Source organism: Megalops cyprinoides, chromosome 9, assembly GCF_013368585.1.
Source record: "Megalops cyprinoides isolate fMegCyp1 chromosome 9, fMegCyp1.pri, whole genome shotgun sequence".
In the NCBI taxonomy this organism is placed as follows: Eukaryota; Metazoa; Chordata; class Actinopteri; order Elopiformes; family Megalopidae; genus Megalops; species Megalops cyprinoides.
In genome coordinates this window covers 37644024-37660715 of record NC_050591.1, presented here as the reverse complement: position 1 = coordinate 37660715, position 16692 = coordinate 37644024, and the positions used below count along the sequence as shown (strand labels likewise).

The window sequence follows — 16692 nt, the reverse complement described above, 5'->3', positions numbered from 1 at the left end:
CAAAGTGAAATTTTAATATAAAATGTAGCAAAGTAAAAAAAAAAAAAAAAAACAGTTCATAATATTTTGAGAAATGTATGATTGGGTGAGATTTAAATATTGACCGTGTAATTCATCCCACACTGCATGCCAGCTCATGAGAAAAGCAGGCTGGAGAGGCCCTTACAACGCATTCATCCCAAACACAGGAGACAGACTGAAGATCTGAGTGTGGAGATGTGTTTAGATTTTGTAGTAGAAATACAACGCTGTCAGAAACAGCAGTAAATTCATGCCCATTATCGCAAACAACTCAAACAAAGTCAAAGTCATAACCAGCACCATCAGTCTCAGAGATTGCCTTTTTGTGTTAAGATGATAACACACCACAAGAGACCCCCGGAAAGCACGGGGTGCAGCTGTGTTTCTGTCACCAGGAATGGAAGAAGATAGCAGAAATCCAGGACTAATGCTTTTCTTTGTCTCACATCGCCATCCCAGTCTAATTTGCGGCCTGATGTTGCCCTGCGGTCAAATTCGATGAAACCTCTCCTTCCTGATAAGAAAGGAGTTTGTAAAAATTGCTCCTGCAAGGTCGCCTGCCGTGGGTGCAGCCCCTGACAGCTGCAAGCAGACATGCGATTCCGAGAGAGAGAGAGAGAGAGAGAGAGAGACAGAGAGAAAAAGAGAGAGAGAGAGAGAGAGAGAAAAGAGAGAGAGAGAGAGAGAGAGAGAGAGAGAGAGAGAGAGAGAGAGAAAGAGAGAGAGAGAGAGAGAGAGAGAGAGGGGAGGGGGAGAGGGGGAGAGAGAGAGAGAGAGAGAGAGAGAGAGAGAGGGAGGGAGGGGGAGAGGGGGAGAGAGGGAGGGAGGGGGAGAGGGGGAAAGAGAGTGAGAGAGAGAGTACTTCCAGGCTGTATTGGTGGCCCTGTACTGACTTGGAAAGAGAAGTGAGGCTCATGTAGTAGTGGACTGGCAGTTATCAGGCTGACAGTGTGGTGTTGTGTCAAGGAGCTTCATGAAATATCCTGCTCTATACCTGAGCAATGTGTATACAACTCTGTAAGTCAGTCTGGAGAGGAGCATCTGCTAAGCAAATCGAATGTGATGAGAGACAGAAACTCCAGGCTCTAAGAAGCCTCCGGTGGCCAGCCCATTACCCGCACACCCTGCAGAAGGCTTACAGGACGGACTGGAGGAACTCAGGAACTCAGAAACTCAGTCTTAAGTAGCACGAGGCCCAGCAATCAGTGGATAGTCCTGGCAGGTGCGCTCTGGGTCCATCAGCACAGCACATTTTACAGATGAATAAAAGATGACCAGCGCAGTTTGACAGTTTCAGCGTTAAAGCTCTTTAATGCCAGAAAGCATTGCACATTTTACCACCTCTCCAAGTGCAGAATTGTTTGTGCTTGACTTTGAAAACTGTTTATATGGAGCTACGCTATCCAGAGGCTTGCTGGCGTGAAAGCAAGAGGCAGAGCCAGTTCTGCAGAATGCAGCCCATTTATCATTATGAATGTTTTAAGAAATATGTAAAACATGTATTTGTCAGGTCACCATTATTAATGGTTATTTCTTATATGATGTAAATATCACTAACCATGCCTTCTCATATAACAACCTTTTCGTATTTCAATTGATGAGCGTCCGAAGCTCCGTAACTCTTTCCTTTAAACAGTTCAGTCCATCTGTTTAATGATCCTGGTGTGCAGCTTCCAGTGATGAAAGCTGTCATGACCATAACAGATAGTTTTCCAGGGCAACAACAGGTATAACAAGCTGCAAATGGCTGGCTGCCAGGCTGGAGTTGTTTACTTGGCTGTGTCTGCCACGCCGGTCAATCAGAGCTGTCTCGGTGCAGTTATATTCTGCTCAGTCTTTCGCTTTGCCTCTCCTGAGTCTTACAGGAGTTCTGCTCACAGGCACAGCCCTGCCTTCCTGCCTTCTTACAGAGTAAAACAGGACAGTGTACGTCAGCACAACACAACAGTGTATGTTATACGGCAACACACCCAGCCCTTCTCTTCTCCCTCTACCTCTCTGTCTGCCGACATATCTAATGTTTCTAATGTTTCCTATCCTCCTTACCCTGTCTCACCCCTGCAAGAGAAAAATACCATGACGCTGGAATTGTGATTGCCTACAAAAACAACCCCCGCAAAATGACTTCCAATTTCCCTCCCTCCTGCCGTTCCTCCCCCACTGTCACGGTGGCTGGTTTTTGTGCCTCCTTTATGCTGTCCACTCCTGCAAACACGTCACCTCAACCAGCTCTGTCTCCCTGCCTCTCACCCCCCCCCCCCCCCTCCCTCCAATCACTCTCTCTCCCTACCTCTCACCCCCCGATCACTCTCTCTCCCTGCCTCTCACCCCCCGATCACTCTCTCTCCCTGCCTCTCACCCCCCCCGATCACTCTCTCTCCCTGCCTCTCACCCCCCCCGATCACTCTCTCTCCCTACCTCTCACCCCCCCAATCACTCTCTCTCCCTACCTCTCACCCCCCCGATCACTCTCTCTCCCTGCCTCTCACCACCCCCCACCCCCCCGATCACTCTCTTTTCCTGCTGTTCCTCAAGCCCGTGAGCAGTCTGAAGGACCTCACTTTACCCCTCCACCTACACAACATCTCCTCTCTCTTCCCGAAGTAAGAGGACACTTTTGATTAATCGTTTAAGCAGCGCTACGGCAGTGCCCCTTTGTCTCTTTTATCTGTAAGATGAACGCGGATTACAGCCAGTGCTTATTTCCTGAACCCAGGACACCAGCAGGGCCATCGTTCCACCAAGGCTGCCCTCGCTTCGGTGATCGCTGGCCTTGTCTTAGCACGAGCAGCTGTGTTCTCATCCATGGTGATTCCGCTGGATCTCTCTACGGACTTAAACCCAGCGCATCACCTGGAAGAGTGCCCTCAGTTTCACTCAGTCCTCTGGGGTCAGGGTCTGTTAGTCCAAAGTTTCACCGTCTCCTTGGGCGACACCATGGCAACCTGGAGTTGATGCCTCTAACAACACTCTGACCACACCGCAGAGCTGGGTGTCTTGGATTAAACCATCAGAACAACCAGGTCCCTCACAACCAACACCTCCCATTAGCCAGACACCCCTGTAGCCTTGCCCTGCACACCGACAACTAAGCAGGGGGTTGTGCTTTGCTAGCACTGTACTTGGATGGGAAACCTCTTACTGTAAGTAAAAAACAGTCTGCTGCTGGAACTGGTGTTGTTGAGCCAGTAGGGGGCAGTATAGTGATAAGGGCTCTGTACATGAGGTGCTGTACTTCAGATGAGATGTGAAACCACTGTTATAACCTGCTGTGTTCTTTAGAGTTGCTGTGACACGTATTGAAAGACTGGAGGTTTGAACACTGCGTTACTTTCTCACAGTGGCTGACAGAATCATCTGCCCTGCAGCTGACTGGCACCCTACCTGATTCCCCAGGTAACCACTGCAAAAGGTTAACTAGAATAGAGTAATTATCCAGTTTCTGGCCTCAGCACTGTCATACTTCAACCACTGTGAATGCCTCCTGACCGCCCTCTCTTTCTGTGCTAACTGGTCCCTCCAAAGCAATCAGATCATCTCAAACTCTGTTCCTTGACAGGTCTTCTCTCTCCCCTCCCAGCCCTGGCTCTTAGTCACAGTCTGCCTCCATTTAAATATTATGGCCCTGACCTGTTCTGCCCTCAACACAGTGCTCAGTACTTAATAGCTCCAAAAACTCAGCTCTGCCACCCACCAATGTACCCTTCACACACTGCCCGCCCCCCACACCTGCCTCCCCCACCCCCAGCCCCCCAGACCCCCCACACCCTCTTACAGCAAGCACATGCTCATTTTCATCCTTGACTCTGTCTTTTGCCGTAAACAACTTCCCATCCCCAAAAGAGCAGCACTGTTACTAACTACCCTCTCCCAAATTCTCAAAATGCACCATTAGCTCTTCTGGGTTGCCTTCTGTCATACACCCCCCCATCCCCCACCCCCCCGATTGAACAGACATTAAAATTCATTGCTTTTCTGACCGGCAACCCACTGCCAATTTGACATCCAGCTAAATTACTTTGCCAAACTTTAAAACAATATATTAACTGTGAATAAGTGCATCTGCCAAGTAAATAAATTACATTAACAATAATTGGGAGCAAATCCTGTATGGCATAGATCCCTGTAACAGGTTTATACAATAACATAATAATCTTGAGGATATTAAATACTTTCATAGCTTTTTATATTCCCCATCTCTGCCTGTATTCCTTATCTTGATGGTGATTGACACTGACTCAGTCTTTTTGACAAGAACAGCAGACATGCTGTATTTTTACATTTACATTTACATTTATTTATTTAGCAGACGCTTTTATCCAAAGCGACTTACAAAAGTGCATACAGTAGGTACAGCGACAGTACGGGGACAGGATGTGTACAGTTCCACAATGAGACAGTTCTCAGCTGAGAGCAAGGTCTGTTTGAGGACGCAGTACTATCAGATTTTTACAATTACAGCCTAAAGGGCAACTAGTACGATATACTTTCGAACGGCAAACTTCAACAACTTCAAAACGGCACAATGAGCGTCAGGGTTAAGGCGGCAACAAGAGACAAAATTTAAAAGCACAATTTAAAAAGCACAGCAATTTTAAAAAAGCACAGCAATTTACAGCACTGATGGGCGGGGGGGGGGGGGGGGGGGGGCAGCAATTGTGTGCTGGGTCAGTCCAGGTAGAGTCTGAAGAGGTGCGTCTTCAGGCCCCGTCTGAAGGACTGGGGTGAAGGAGCTTCACCCCAGTCCTTCATGTGAACTTGTAAGAGCAGAGTGAGCTGAGGAAAGCGTCCCGTGAACTTCTCAACTCTGATGTAAAATCCACGTTCTTAATTACCTACTGAGGAACTGAGAGATTTCTTAATACACTAGTTACATTTTGCGGTTATTATTGTTAATGTCAATGTTCAGTTGAGTAGAGTGTGTGTTTTTAGAACCTCATCATATCCTTTTATCACCGGCTTCACAGCAGTGGGGCTTTAAAAGGCAAAGTTATTGTGCCTCAGCTAATGGGATAGCTGCACACACAAAGATCCACTTTTAGTTCTAATTTCAATTACAGCAAAATGTTCAAACGAAAGAGTCATCCGTAAACGTATGGCAGGCTCACTTTGATGGGGAATAATTGCTTCTCCATGGCCGGCTCTTTCATCTCTGATCTCAAATCAGTTACAATCTAAACTAATTGCAGATTTTCAAATTATTTCTGTTGTTTTCTTTCTGTACCAGGACCTGTTGCACAGCGGGTCTGCTTACCACACAGGGTGAAGATTTAGCGAGAGAGACGCAAAGATAAAAGTGCTGAGTTGACCTGTGACGCTTTCATTGCCCGCCGTGCGGTAAGAGCAGCCATACAGAACCTACACAAGCAGAATGGTGGGAGGGGGATGAATATGTGAAGCTGTGGAGCAAAGCGAAATGTGGGGTACAAGTTGGCAAACCTGAGTGTAGCTGCAGTTTTGATCTGCTTTCCCATGGGGGCGCTGTTCCCACTCATCCCCTCAGCAGCCAGAGCTGGGGATCAGGTGAGCTGAAGAACTGCAGATATGAACTGTGGTATGGTGGTAAGGAGTTGTACCCTTGAGCAAGGTACCTAACCCATTACATTACATTATTGGCATTTAGCAGACACTCTTATCCAGATTGACTTACATCAGTTACAGTTTGTTTAACAATGTTACCCGTTTATATAGCTAGTTTATATAGCAATTGTGGGTTAGGTACCTTGTCCAAGGGTACAGCAGCAACCTTTCAGTTACAAGTCCTGTTCCTTAACCACTATGCTACACTTTATACCCCAACTTGATAGCACTTACTTTAACATGTACAGAGTTGGAAGCCAAAATTGCCTCAAGTAAATGGCCAGCTGTATAAATGGATAACATGTAAAAACTGTAATCTATGTAGGTCGCTCTGGATAAGAGCATCTGCTAAATGACAACAATGACAATAGGAAGTATTTTATGCCATGGTTCCAGAAGATTCCCATTTATTGCTTTCTCAGTCTATATTCTTGTAGGTCACAGTCATGCCTTAGTCACAGGGACTTTGATTTAGTGGCTGAGCACCTCATTAGCCAAAGAGGATAAATCACCTGATAGGGAAGGATCACTTCATGAGATTAAAGGGTAACTGTCTCCCAAAGTCCTGGCTCCAGGGAGAGCACTCACTGCATGTTATTCTAACTGCAGTACAACACCAAAGAGGCTGCACTGAATCTCAAAAATCACTCAATAAACTCCCCACAATTTCCTCCATATTTAAACACAACACAGCCCAGTGACATTCTGAACCCTCCGCCCCCACAGCGCACGCACACACGTGCACGCACACACACACACGTGCACGCACACACACCCACTACACCAAACTCTGTGTACTAATTTCAACTGAATTAGCAGGGGTTTAAACCTTCATCTTTGAATCACTAAACCACTGAACTCTGAAAGGCCTGGAAGGGCTACTCGTCATCTCATTCCAGTTGTGATACAATGAGATGACCTTTTGGTTTAAAAGAGGTTCCAACCCCTGCTACTATCATTTCAAATGACATTACAAAAACACTGATTTGGGTAAGCCTTCAGAAAGAGACATAATATTAAGCTCTTTTTTTACTACACCTGTTTAATTCCTTTCCTTGCTAAAGGCTACACTTAATTACTTTATAGAAAAGGTGTTTTTGGTCCCCTAAATTCTGTGACTTCAAAACGTTACGGACAAAAATGCATCGACACTGAACGCTACTGCATTTCATATTCATTTTAAAACTGTAATATAAATATAAATTGAAATATATAAATATTAATATAATATGAATCCGCTCTCCCTGATGACTTACCCATGCGTTTAATCAGTCATTTATAGCATGGAAATCACTGGGCGGAGTGAAGGACGCCATTGGCTCTGTTCCTCACAGCTGCGCTCCAGTTTGTAGGTACATTGAGATGATGTAGGTACATTCCACATGCCTCAGTCTGCACGGGAACTTGTGATACCCATAATATTGAAAGGGAAATCTCACATATTCCATCCAACCACCCTCAAAAATGTGCTGCACTCGACAAAACCTAATATTAACCTAAGTGGCATGTCTGCCCACACGAAAAGGCCAGTGCTGGTTTTAGTAAATCAAAGACCTCCGACGTCTGCGGGAGGGCCACCGTCGACAGATTTTAGTGTGTTGAAAAGGTTGCGCCTCTGGAGAATGTAACGCCAGACATACTTCCGAAAAGCATACGCTGAAAGAAGAGCTCATTTCCATTTCTTTTTACCCCCGGGTGAAATTAAACCATGTTTGTTTCATTGTGGTGGATGCCAGTATGCTGTTTCGTGCGTCTTAAGTCTTTTTGGAATACAGAGACCAATAAATACACGTGCAGGTGCTCAAAAGGTCGATGACTACGTGTCTGTCATCAACGGAGAAAACACTATGCCGTTTAACTGTTGATCTTTCCTTTATACGTTAGATTCGTTTTATTCCCGACGGTCTAAAAAGCGAAAATATTGCTCGGAAAAATGTAACGCCACATTTGAAACTATACTTGATAAACTGAACACACTTGATGTAAAGACTTGTGTACGTAACTAGCGTTAACCGATCGTACTGGCGATACGTTAAATTCGCTATTGTATTCTACTTCTTTGTTTAAATTGTTTTATTGTGCGGTCTTTTGTGGCATCAGTAAAATCGAAAACGCAGCACCGTTGGGCATACGTTCAGTGAGGTGAGAAGAAAGGGTGCATTAAAGTTTTATTGTAATTGTCATATTTGCTGAGACTGAAGCGCAGAACACTTGTTCATGTGCATTTTTTGTAATGACCCAGGATCTATTATTTTATTTATTCTAAATTCGAGTGCATCGAAGATAGCACGATAACGCCACCTTTAGGCTACATTTAACTATAGTTCGCTTCAAATGTCTCAGAATTACGAAGAGCAAGAATCAAATCATTGCCCCCGAGATGAAAACCATCTCGATCGAAATTAAGAAAGGAGGGCTTTATAGCTAGAATGCGGTGCTCTGGTTCCCGGGGTTAGCGCTAGCCCCGCCTTTATTTCGCACAATTCCTGCCGGATGGAGCGCCGTCCCTCAGTTGGTGCTGAAGGTTGTGCGTAAATGCGCACCGCATCGCGGTGGTACAGCGGGAAGCATCCTTTACCGATTTTTACATGTTTCACTTCACCGAAAGTACAGCGAAGGGGGACAGCGTCTGGCTGCCTGTACGTTTTTTTCAGCGGAGCTAGATGAAATACAAAATAATGTACAGATTTCTGCGCCTGAATCCACATATTGAATATGAAACAACAAGAAAAATACAGAGGCATAACTGTAATATTTTTAGGAATTAGAATCAGTGGCTTCTATCACTGTATTTTTTGTTTTTGACTTTGAAACTTTGTACTTTGTTTATCTAGAACACCGTTCACCTTCCGCCGAGCACAGTTTTTTGTTTTGTTTTTACTTTGCGCGAAATAGGTGAATGAAGCAGAATATGGGCAACTCATAAGGAGATAAACGACGGAGCTAGGTTTTGGATGTTCCTGGAGTTAACGGACGGAAACCTGGACCTTGTTTTAATTTAATCTTATGGCTTGAAGGTAAGATTATTTGTCAGTACGAATTTGTTCGTCTTCATCCCGTATTTCTTTGTTTTATAAAACAGTATTCGAAAAATAAAGTATGTGTGTGTGCGTAGGGGGAATTAAGATGAAATCTATGGGATGTGAAGCGTACAGGAGCGAATGATTTGTAAACGGAAATGTGTCTTTACCTGTCTTTGGCATTCCATAAACCTTAAACAGCGAAGTAGTCTACATAACTACTGCCGCCCAAGTCTCACTGTGATACAAAGAAGGATGTAGCATTGCTCAGTAGAATACATGCTATTAATAGGAAAGTTGACTAGGTACTGTTCGTTCACACGGCGGAAATGTTATTGATTTCTGTGTTAGATGGAGTTTTTTTCAAAGAGGAATAAAATTTGGAGATCCTTGAGATCTCTCGGTTTCAATAATTGATATGAGTCAGGGAAAAAAGAGATGTAGATAATTTCTTAAACATTGGGAGTTCGGTCATACATCAAGACTTGTCAGAATATATCACCAAACTTTTAATGCGAGTTGGTTTTTGTACTTGTAACATGTTTCGATCATAACATGTGAGTGTGTATGTGTGTAGGTGTGTGCGCGCGATCATGTGTGTGATTAACAATTCGTTCAAACAGTTTATTAATGTTCACAATTAAATTTCTAATCAGCTTGTGGTCAAACTCTCACTGGACTGCCCTTTGCACCAGTGGTGGTCTTATAGGGGGTTTCTGCAGGACTTGATAGGTATTTGCCTGCTACTTAATTAGTAAAACGACTATTTGCACATCACTCCTCAAAAGGCCTCACCAAACGATGGTTAATTAATGATTATGTAAACCTAATCTCCAAGTCAGCACATCAAAGGCCGTGGCAGTATGTTTATTAATGAGCCGAAAGCCTGACCGTGTTGAATTAAATGTTGTCGTCTGTGTCGCAGCCGAACGCGGCGTTTGTCAGATCGGTGAGACCGTTGTATTAAAGCATCGGTTTAGCAAGCTTTCGGGAGCAGTACAGACCTTTACAATTTCTCATCGGCAAACAATGCAGTTCCACCTATGATATTAATGTGGTAACGGTTAGCAGAACAATAAAAAAAAATCTTAAGTCAAATATCTGTTTTCATCGCATAGTAGTGTATGTTTGACACTCGCTCCCAGATTTTTTAAAGATTCATACTCACAAGTCAACTGAATTCACTTTAAAACTTGACGTTCATTTATTTATTCACAGCGTCTGTACTGGTCTTTTTTTCTTTTAGGGGAATTAACCAGAGATTATCTGAAGGTTGTTGTATGAGCGTCACCTCACCGTGTTCTCAGCCTTGTACATGGTTTCAGCGCCATTCGAAATGAGACGCACAAGCGGTCATTTGTGAACAGGGGGAGTAGCATTTGCGAGGGAGCGTATCGCTGAGCCAGTGTGTCCAGTGTTCAGAGTGATGAGTTTTGACAGATTATTACCAGTTTTTACAGGCTGACTTGTGAACAGTGAGATAAATTGAGTAACATGGACAAGGAATCTAGTCCTTTCCTCCTAGTGTTTCAGTGGTCGTGTGTGGTATACATGCAGAGTCGTGATTCAGTAATGATTCTATCAGACCGTTTTTCGGTTGGGCTTAGATGGAAATGACCATATAAGCCTGGAATCTCACAGGAAACTTAGTATTATTATTTCAGGAGACAGGGTCCCTCTCAATAAAATCAGTTAAAACTACATCATTTGGTATCGATTTCAGCATAAACCGTGGTATTTTTTAATTGGAAGACATTATCTGTAGATTAGGCATGCATCTTACTCTTTATGGAAGGGGTTTGGAATAGCCACGTCGCTTTTCCAGATCACAGGTTCTCTAATTTTTCAATCATCTGAGAGGGTCGTTGAATTCACTGACTGAAGCAGCCAATCCATATATTATAAAGATTAGTGAAACTGCACACCATCTGGGTACCACTGATCTAAGAAAGCAAGAGCAGAGAGGGACTTTGTGCATCTTAAGCAGCCTTCTCTAACTGCTCAGGAGCGGTTCTCTGCCTCTGTAACAGTGTGGCAACAGTGAGCGCGGGCAGTATGTTCTTTCAGCCTAGCTGTTTGTGCCCCTGAGTCCTGAGGAAACCACAACAGCCCCAACACCATCCGTCTGTTATTTCAAAACTTCAGCTAACAAAGTATATAAAAAAAAACATTAATATGAGTCTTTTTTTAGAACCTATTTTTTACATTTCATGAATTTCAAAGGAGAAAACGTTTTTTTTTTTCCAGTTTGATAAGATATTCAGTCCAATTTCATGGCAGTACATAGTTTTTGTCACTTGAAAAATGTGATTCATTCTCCATACGGGTAAGCATCCTGTTCCATTTCTTTCTCCCTGAGCTGAGGGATGAGGTGGTGCTGGGGCCGGGTCAGGCTCAGGTGGAAGTTTAAAGTGCCCTCACTGGTGACAGGTGGGTGGGGCTTGCAGGTGCAGATTGGGATCTGACTGGGGTCAGGGTAGGACTGGCCCACAAAGCGCCAACGCAGACACACACAGCTGGATCTTTTCACAGTGTCACGCTTCTTCGCGGTTACCTGATGGGAAAGTAGAGGACATGAAGTCCTGCCTGTGCATCGCTGAAAAGCTGTCATGGCTGTCAAAGCTCAGCTCACTAAATCCTGTAATTTGCTCCATGCCCTCTCTCCCACCCACACGGAGTTTCCTGGTCCCACATTCAGAGACGTGGCACAAGGCAGGCTCATACTGTGCGTGACACAGGCTGGTTTCAGGTTCATACTGTGCGTGACACAGGGTGGTTTCAGGCTCATACTGTGCGTGACACAGGCTGGTTTCAAGCTCATACTGTGCGTGACACAGGCTGGTTTCAAGCTCATACTGTGCGTGACACAGGCTGGTTTCAGGCTCATACTGTGCGTGACACAGGGTGGTTTCAGGCTCATACTGTGCGTGACACAGGGTGGGTTCAGGTTCATACTGAATGTGACACAGGCTGGTGGTTTCAGTGTACGCACAGTCCATTCAAGGTAACGCAGTGAATACAGATGAATTACCAGACCACTAAACGTCCATTTCCACACAGGAGATGGTTCAATTAGCACACACAACATTTCACTTTGCTGAAGAGGGAGTAAAAGTTTGGTGGTCAGCACAGTTCTTAGAGATGGAAGGAGACACGTGGCCAGAGCAGCCTGAATCATACCGACAAGCTTTTAGCATCACTACTCTGAGCTGACCTGCTCTCACTCCCGGTTTAAGCTCATGCTGGCTCTCTGCTGTGGGCATTGGGCAGCTCACCTCATAGCCTGTAACAGCAACCCCCAGTCAGACAGGTACTTGCGATAATCTTGAATTACGGAATACTGTTGGACACGCTTATCTTTTGCTAGCAAATCACTATTCAAATAGGGGTGGATTTAACTGTCATGTTACCCTCAGAGCATAGAGGATATTGACCATGGCTACAATTCTGGAGTAAATCTTTGATCGGTAAAGATTCATTAATAAAAATATGATCCAGGCTGTCAGTGTTAGTTATTCAGGTTTTTTGTTAGCCTGTATATGGGGAGGCAGTGTGGTGTAGTGGAAATGCTGCTGGCAGCAGGGGGTCCAGTGTACGCTATCCTCCATTGTATTACTCTATATTTTCCTTTCCGCAGCTGGAAATGTAAGGTTCTCTGCATTTTTAACACTGGCTGCTCGGATGGTCCCCCAAATCCTGCCAGCACACCCAGATTGACATGGAATCATTTCTCATTTTTATCTACGCACAGATCTGAATCGCCTTCCTATTCCACGGCATTGGACTGTGTATGCAGAAACTGTCAATCTAAATGTAATTATACTCTCGCCTTTTTTAGGAGTCTCTTTGTAAATCACTTTAGGAATATTCAGCGCCGTTGGCAGAGATTAGATTACCCAGGATCCTCTCAGTGTTAATCTCCATGCGTATCAATTCTCACGGAACTCGTGAGGCTGCAGATATTGACCTCTAAATCACACACACATGGATTTCCACCATAATCACATTTGCAAACTCAAAGGATGTTTTATTGAATTGTTTGTTCTCAGACACGCTGCATCCCTCCCATGTGTGCCGGTGGCTCTGCCATCTCCACTGATGTTATCTGCCTAGCATTTACTAATTTGCATCACAGACAATGAAATTCAAAGGTGACCTGAGGCACATCTCTGAGGTTTTCACACATAATACATTCATACAGCTGAATATTTTATTTTAACATTTCAGGTTTAGTACCCGGCTCAAGAGTAAAGCAGCAGTGTCTCACCAGGGATTCAAACTGGCAATCTGCTTTGCCCTTTTCTAGCCTTACTGCTGCCTGCTAACATGATAAAATCCCCTGATTGCACTCAGTTAAACTCACTGCAGGACCTAAAGCTTTCGCTGTAGTTCTGCCTCCCACTGTTGGCAGTAAAACACTGTACTGCCGGTACCCATAACCAACAACTGTTAGAGAGTGTTTGAGCAAGTTTGTGGGGATCAGAGACGGGTGGAAGTGTGCTGCTGAGACTCCGTTTTTACTGAGAAAACTGTCTGTCATTGAGAGGCATCTCAGATGACCTTCATGAATCTTCATAAGAGTAGTCATGCATGTGGAAATTCTGCTTAGTAACCAGGGAGTTATTAGCTCACATTAGCTACATATGGAAGCCAATGAGTATTTTGTAATTTACTGATTCAGTAGGTTTTTCATTTTCCTTCTGTTCGTAGGACAAAAAAGGTATTTCTGAGATTTTTACTTAACAATAGAAAATATAATCTTGTTTACTATGAAATTTGTATAATAATACAATATTTGTCTCTTAATGATATTTTTATGACTACATGAGTGAGCAGCCTATGGTGAAGCCTTAGTGGTTGCAGATGAAGTATTTATGGCTTGTTTGTGGGTTTGTTAAGTACATGTACTAATTTCATTTATTTAGTGTTTTTTTTTTTTTTTTTTAACTTCAACCAGCCACCTATGTTAGTTTTTTTACAGTTGAAGAAAACATTGGAATGACATATGGATAAATATAGATGATACATCTACCATGACCTCAAATGCCCATTCATTAAGTTCATATGAACTTAATGAGCAAACTTTCCCATTGGCAGCGGCTCTGGATCACAGCTGGGGTTGATTGGCAATTATCTTGCGGAGTAGAAAGGAAAGATGAAATGGCACACACTCAGCATGTGGTTCATTTCAATGTTTTATTTAAGAAAGAGCATTCCTTCCAGAATCCCTTCCCGCATACTCCTCAGAATTTTTAACGCTGTGGTCCACAAAGTGCTCACAACTTCTCTTTGGATTATTCAGTTTTGTAGGAGGCTTGTGTTTCTATTTGAACATATTTTATTTGAGTTTGACATTCAGTTTGATCAACTGCAGAGAAATTACTGATATCAATAATAAAAAGCCTCCCCACCAAAGCAAAACAAACACTGCAAGGCAGAACTGTGCAGCCAAGGTTATTGTGGTAAAATATGAATAGTTCTTTACGCCATTGTATTGCTGTGGATCTATAATGCTACAACACAGGGAATCATAGTTAACATGGTAATAATAATTATACATAAGTTTTCATAGCAAAACTTGCGTGTCACACCGTAAGAAAAGATAGCTCTCTGAAGTGGTTTCATAACAAACAACAAACTGAATGCTCAAAGGAAGGTTTTTTCCATGATACTCAGGTAGCCAGCAGAACAGAGGACTGGCTAGCTTGACAACACACAGTAACCATAGCCAAACCCCTGCGGGTTGGAACAGAAGCATGTGTTGGTGGCCAGGATATTAGTTTCATTTGAACAGGTTGTGGAAACACTTAGACAGAACTAAAAAACAACAGCTAAGGAAAGTAATGGACATGTAGGCGATGAACCAGTACAAGCTTCTCTATGGGAATATCATTGAAAGGTATTGTTTAGAAGAGGGATGGTGAACCTAGAGATTTTCTTTTTGTTCATTTTGAAGACAACGTTATTAACTTGGGGCCATTATTAGGCTAAGTGCAAGGTTTTACTATTTATAGACTATTTAGAGACCTGGAAAAACTGTATTATTGTAGCACGCCAAGGACCAGATTATTCATTTCAGCAGAGCTAACCATGAACCCTAAATCCAGAGCAAAAGGTAGAGTACTTTTTGATTTAAAATGTACATATTTAAGAATGAACAATGCTTCATTGTACTGTGCTTGTTATTCAGTGAGACCAACCACACTGTTGGCTGTGGCTAGTATTACAATATTACACTCTAGGTCTCATCTGAGGTTGGAAGCTAAACCAGGTTGGGTTTGTTAAGTCCTTGAATAGCCCTTGAATTGCCTGGGAATACTGGTTATCGGTCTGGGATTCTTGTGTGTAGAGAATCTACCCTGATCCTTAGGATGCTGTGGGCTCGGTCACTGGCTGAGACATATTAAAGATTCAGGCTGGCTGTATCCCAGCTCTTTGCTGGGGTCAGTTTTCCCCAGTTGGCTTTGGCTTTCCTTCTGTTTATTTATTTATTTTTCCTTCCCTCTGAAAGATGTACCCTGTCCGATGCTGGTGATAATGCAAATATGAAAATGAACTACAGGCATGACTAATGCGTTTTGATTGATGATCAATTGATTGATTGACATGGTTCCCACTGCCTTTCTGCTAAGGCCACAGCATTAAAACAGATGCATTGTGGGTAATAGTGCAGTGACGGGCGTTTTGCAGGGTATGTGTGCTGAGCTGCTTCACAGCACAGTAATTCAGATAAAGTCTGGCCCTATGAACCAGTAACGCATGGACAACTTCCCATCACTGCTCTGTATGCACGATGTCACCCTCAGACAGAGCAGAACGCCGTATCTGCCCAGGGCATCATCAAATTCATATTCAGTCCCTCTCTGCCTTAATCACACATTTTTAAAAATCACTCTTTTATCAGAGGCTCCTGGATAATAGAATGCTGTTTTAATACATTTTATCCAAAGTGGAGCCTAAGACCTCCAAGAAGTGTCCACCTTTTTTTGATAATAGGGCTTCAGAGTGTTTATGCTGTAACTTATCATAAATAAGCTTCGCGAATGTACATTTTCAATGCTGACACTTTGACCTTGCCACAATTCATCAGTTAGCTTCAATTCTGTGATTAGAAATAATTCTAAATAACTTCAGACACAAGGAGCATTCAGAATGTCTTATTAACCTCAGAGTGCATGCTCCTTGTAAATCTTTGTAAAGCCCATGTTTTTTGAAAATCTTTTTAATCACATATGTAAATAAAATCTTTTAGGCTTTTATTCTGGCCTTTATCTGTGTAGTAAAAGGACAAAAGGACTGCTTTTTAAAGCCATACATGTAATTATAGTTTTTTGTTGTTTTATTTCTTCTCTGAGCTGGTGGTTGTTCTACTAGGGTTTGGGTGGGTTACACTGGCCACTAATCTCATCCCAGCGTTCATTAACAGCTAGAAGTTCCTCGGATGACATCAGAGAAGACTCACCTAGCCTCCAATCAGTGCTCAATCCATTGTGGTGCACTGCGGGATTTTTAGTATGATAAATAACCATTGGTTGCAATGTCAGGAGATGACACTCTTTGCTCTTCCTGTTTGCTGTGTACGGAGTACAGAGAATGTGATGGAGGGGGTAACTCACTGTACAGCTGGTGACTCTAAAAATGAAAATCCACACAAAATAAATATACCCATATGAGCACATGCATTTACAAATTTGCTATAAAATTGGCAATTATCTCGCAGAGTAGAAAAGATTCCCTTGAATTGAATTCCTTCTCTGGAATCCCCGTGAAAGGTCCCTGTCTTTCTTCCTGTCTCAGATGACAGACAGCTGGGAAATCTGGTTACAGTAACCCGATTTGGCAGTTTTCTATTTAGAGGGCTTTGCCAAATAAAGCCCTGCTAATACATCCTTTGAACAAATTTGTCATCAAGTTAGCATACAAACCGATAGTATAATTGTGAATATCCATGAGATTGCAGAGTGTCATGGCTTTGCAGGGATTGCATCCTTCTCTCTGCTAATAACCCCTTTTGGGGCTTAAATTCTTCTAGCTGTAGTTTGGAGTAAATGAACAGTACTCATGTTCAAAA

The 16692-nt window shown here is 43.2% G+C and overlaps 1 protein-coding gene across 1 annotated transcript in view; it reads left to right on the top strand.

Annotated features, from left to right (window-relative positions):
* The first annotated feature begins 8024 nt into the window (after positions 1–8024).
* The window catches only part of LOC118782841 (D(2)-like dopamine receptor), a 40599-nt gene continuing 31931 nt past the window's right edge, over positions 8025–16692 (top strand). The window contains exon 1 of the mRNA XM_036536437.1: positions 8025–8618. The gene's annotated coding sequence lies outside the window, so the exon portion shown is untranslated. The remainder of the gene's footprint in view (positions 8619–16692) is intronic.